This window comes from Glandiceps talaboti, chromosome 21, assembly GCF_964340395.1.
Source record: "Glandiceps talaboti chromosome 21, keGlaTala1.1, whole genome shotgun sequence".
In the NCBI taxonomy this organism is placed as follows: Eukaryota; Metazoa; Hemichordata; class Enteropneusta; family Spengelidae; genus Glandiceps; species Glandiceps talaboti.
Window position 1 is genome coordinate 6,211,540 of NC_135569.1, and position 5,690 is coordinate 6,217,229.

Here is a 5,690-nt window from a genome sequence, read left to right on the forward strand (position 1 = left end):
TTCTTACCTAGACAGTTTAGAAGTAGTAAAAACCGCCAGAAAAAAATGTCTACAAGAATCACAAGTCATGTTTGATCAATAACATATATTGCCAAGCAAATATCAAAGTCATTAACCCGGTAATGCGGATTCCTGATAAACATCTGCCGAAAACCGTCGAAGGTTTTCTACAAAATCTTTTAAATCGTGTTCGAAGTTCAAGGTATGATGTCCACTCACGAGTCACTGTATGTCATTGAAGATTTGCAAATTTGAAACGTCAAATAATTGCTGTTTTACACTTTGTAGTTGCTTTGCCAGTATGAAATATGAACATTTCAAATGTAAATATAAATATATATATATATATAGATATAGATATCAGACAATAATATCGCTGTAAGAGAATTCCGTCATCGCAGAAACACTTCGCTAAGGTCGGCGTTAAGAGGCTTGCTAATGCATCGATTCTTAGGAATGCAAATGGCGGGAACAATTTGCAGATAAGAGGCTAGATTTTAGTATTTGCTTTTGCCATTCATTTATCTAGATATCCATCGGTGTGAGGTCGGACGTTGGTGATCTTTTACTATCAAATGTGAGAACCATACGATAGAATGCATTTGAACGAAGCTTAGGGATGAGATGGCTTTACAAGTACCAGACATCTCAGTAGGACGTTTCGATACTGCTGTTTATAGAACAAAAGAATTGCAACATGTCAGATCATCTTCACTCTTTTCCACTATCAAACATTGAAACTTTTCTTTTGAAATTTTACCATTTACTCAAATTCTTTTAGTCGCAGTAGTTCCGAATAGTCAAACACACACACACACACACTACAGCGAAAACAATGTTGGTGTGGCATTTGACTGATGGGATATAATATTGTTTACATAAAGATTGATACATTTTAACTAAAAGCCAAAGATATGCAACGCACACCTAATCACATCGGCAAGTGATAAGCACTGATATTCCTGTATACAGCGCAGTAGAAATGGCCTCTATCTGCTCAAATGATTACCCATGGATCTGATGTTTTCAATGACTTCAATGCTTTATATCGACTGATAAGCAACATACATGTCTAGGGCTGTTTCTGCATCCTAACTTCAAAAAGTTTACTTTGATGTCTGAGTTTTCTGTGTTAGAACTGTTGTCCCACCAGTGAAACGTAAAATCAATCCGGACTTCGCTGTAAAGCAGCCCTTGCAATTAGTTTTGTCTCTGAACTACTTAATTATTAAAATCTCTTGATTAATTCATGTCAAACATATTAAGCTTCTACTTAAACGAAAGCGCAGTCAATATTTACACAACATTTCGACTTTCATTTCAACAATAGCTGCTCTGACATCACAGCTGTAGTGTTATCAACAACCAGAGTTAGAGTGACACAAATTGAGTTCCTAAGCGGTTTCACTTATGTGAAAATACTCCAAAATAACCTATTCTAGTATAACGTTTCTGTCGATGCATACCTTCTATGACATTACAATTTATGTTCTGGTATTGATAGAACTGCTGGTTACATTCTAGGGAGTTCTTTTACATTATCTGATACGTATCATAAATTACGTCATCGGATAGTATATAAGTTATATCTTTATACCTGGTTTGAGTTTAGTCAGTTGCAAGTGATGGTTCATCAGTAAGTATAATACTGTGAGTACCTTTTAAATAGTAGAACAAATTACATCCTACAAACATATATATATATATATATATATATATATATATATATATATATATATATATATATATATATATATATATATATATATATATATATATATATATATATATATACTCAGCTTGTGCCCCTTTAACATTGAAGTGTAAGGGTCTTATTATCAGCCACTTCTGACAATTGTCAGAACAAAAGTAATTATCCGTCTCTAAATCATATTTAGAGTGTTTGCCTTATGCCGCTCCCAAGAAAGCAATTCCCTTCGATCTCTTGGCCCGAGATGTGTTTACATGATATAAAGTACCATGGGAGGAATTAGAGGCATATTACCGCCATAAATACGAATTAATGGAACCTACCCCATGACAGGCTGCATATCTAGCAGATCATGCAGACAAGATAAATCCACGCAAAGAGATTTAACACGACTATACACCTGCCAGTATACGCTACCAAATCGTGACTTTCTAAACTGTCCGTAAAACTAGACCCCTGTATCATTATTGTAAATGTACAAATACCTTAACTGTTTCGACACAAGAATATTTATAAATAAAAAAATAGAAAATTAATGTACCTAATGAAATAATTGGGTTATTGCCTATTTTCTGCATGCATGCATGCATGCATGCATGCATCTTTTATTTGTTGACCTTGAAACAAAGGGACAAACAAGCTTTCGTTAGGAACTCAATGTACTTTATTACTCAAAGTCAGACAGTTAGTCAGCCAAACAGACATACACACTTCCTCTGTCCGCCCTCTCCCTGTCTGTCCGTCCCTCTCCCTGTCTCCCTGTCTGTCTGTCTGTCTGTCTGTCTGTCTGTCTGTCTATTTCACATTCTCTTTCTCTCGCTCACACACACACACACACACACTCCCTCTCTCTTTCTCTCCCTCTCTCTCTCTCTCACTCTCACTCTCTCTATCTCTCTCTCTCTCTCTCTCTCTCTCTCTCTCTCTCTCTCTCTCTCTCATTGATTAAAATGACATGATTCACTAACCAATTCGGCCATACATAAATGTAACATTTATGTAACATTGGTAACCGACATTATGTGCTTTCGTCTCTCTCTGTAATTATCCTTTTTAGTCCATTTATTCAGATTGCTAACAGTTTTGTTAAAGAATAGTGAAGAGGCCCTTATAATTACAGATACATAGATAAGAACATGACATGTATGCATAGTTTCATGCATGCATGCATGCATGCATACATACATACATACATACATACATACATACATACATACACACACACACACTCACACACACACACACACACACACACACACACACGCGTACGTACGTACGTACGTACGTACGTACGTACATACATACATACATACATACATACATACATACATACATACATACATACATACATACATACATGCATGCATACATCGATTCATAACGCAAATAAGTGAACGTGACTGCTGGCTATGTAGGTATTCCATTTTATCTCATCCTAATCTTTTCCAACGTCATCTACAAAACATACCAAACACGACATTGACACTTTATCAGAATAACTTATCAAGTAAATGTTAGTTATTAAGGCGGTCGGTCAAATAGTTCTCTGTTCGTTTATATAACACGTTAAGACAAAATACATAACAATATAACGGGACAGATATTAGAAGTGTATTATATAATAGAATTGAATGAAACCAACACTAAGGAAAGCAGTGGGGTTTTGTGTAAGTCCTACATCAATAAAATGATTGAAGGGAAAGTGGCTATCAATTTAAATGATCTTTAATATGCATTTTCAATGTCATTGTCTTTGATCAATTCCTCTGCATAAAGTGTTTTATGCTAGTCTCACTTATATAATAATTCTTTAGTAATGACATATGCTACAATCCACCGGGTTTCCGAAACATACCGGCAAACGATTCTTCTCCAAATGACAACTGGACAAGTCTCTTTTAACCAGCGTAGATAGCTGACGGAAACTGCCTGAAATGCTAAACGTGTTGCCCCGGTCCGAGCAGGTGTCTCCTTTTGGTTTTGATAAAGTATGCGTCATACATTCCTGTCAACAAGTCGCATACAGATGTCAGATGTCCAGTGTACAAGAATGTTTTACATCTTATCAAAGGCGTCAGTCATCCTTACCTTTTTTGCGGACCACAAATCACTGACATTACTTGTTATTTTCACAATCTAGAAGAAATATCAAGAATTTGTCTTTTTTTTTAAATGTTTACTTTTGAGGAACATCTAAAACTTTCGCATTGAATACGAACACATGGGTTATAATCCTAAAGTTACTATGATCGAACCATACACGGTCAATTGTCTATTTTGATATGTGTACATACCATAACCTACTGTATACTACGAAAATGTCATGTCAAATCTTTCATCTTACAATATCTATAACACATTATCAACTGTTGAATGAATATACATAGACACATTATTGCTAAATATCAGATATATATTTAATTATATCTAATTAATATTTTTAATTACCAAATTGTTTTCTGGGAATGTAAAGGCTTCATAAATCTCGTACATAAATCATCTTAATGAAAATGCTGTTTTCTGAAATTTTGCATTTTAAATTCAATTTATTGATTTTAAAATATAAACAGATATATGCACTTATTTTCATAATTGACAAACTATTTTTTCTTTATATATTTAACATTGATACATTCCCTTTTGCTACCTATAATACGGTGTACGTGTTATATCGTGCGTTGGTTACTGAACTCCCATGTATTTTAGCAATATGTATTATTAGAATTTTAAATGTAATATTTATTTTTCGCACATTTACTTTTCCCCCCTCATATACAAGTTTACGTGCATGACTGACTTTCAGCAGTACTTAATGACAACCCAACATCATTATAGGAATAAGTCATCTTTTTATCACAACGCTGAGGTTTAATGTCTGTTTTTAACCTTCATTGCTTGCTTTGAATAATTATCTGAATGTACAGACTTTGATGGATTTTACTACATTATCAGATTGATACGTTATCGGTTGGTTATTACGTTATCAATTGTAACATGCTATTAATATATCCTTAGATATCGCTACAAATTCCACCTATTCCCTACAGTTGGTAGTCCGATAAAATCAAAACGAAAGATTTGAAATATTTGATACCAAGTTTTACGACATTGTTTCCTAGGCCTGGTGAACACTAATACGCGATGTTTTGAATAATGTGAAAAACGACAATTGAGAATATTTGGTTATCATGTAACCCTCCAACAGTTGCCGAGATCAAGAGGTGACAACTGTGTTTCAAAAGACAGCGAAAGAAACCACTCTATAAACTACACTGGCTGTATGATGATCTGCGGAAAAGGAAACGGCCATTGCGATCTAAAGTATTTTCCCTGAACACATCTAATAAGTATTGTACTATAGCATCACGTAAAGCCATAAACAATCTGTGTAAATGGGAAGGAAAATCTAATAGGTACAGATTTGTTATTGTAAAAAGTTCGAACTTTCACATGGGAAATCGTATTCCGTTATACTAGAAAGTCACTTCGATCTATCAGTTTATCACAAGTTCATTTACGTCATAACAGGCGTTTGGAACATTTGTATCGGAACGACACCCTTTTAGACAGACAAAAGGAATTGTCATAAATATGTCATAAATTTCCTGTTTTGTACCGATTTGCATCATCAGCAAAGGTGCGACGTCACCAAGACAGGAAAATGACGCGAAATAAGATGAATGCCCACGGGAAGCTCGTATTATCGTGTTTCCTTAAACTCTAGCATACATTTTGACGAAAGTCAAACACCAGTTGTTTAGTCTGTAATTGTTTCAGGTGCATCGGCCCATTCCGAGGTGAGTAGTGGAAACTCTTTGGCCCTCCCACGAGACTTCCGTAGATAAGGCATCCTCCTTCTTTCATATATAATTGATAAGAATCATTACACCCAAGCCCGTCCTAGGTTACTAAGGCAACTGTGGAATTGTCGGTTATAAATGTGCCCAGGACTCACTTGAGCGGTACAGGTGGATGATAG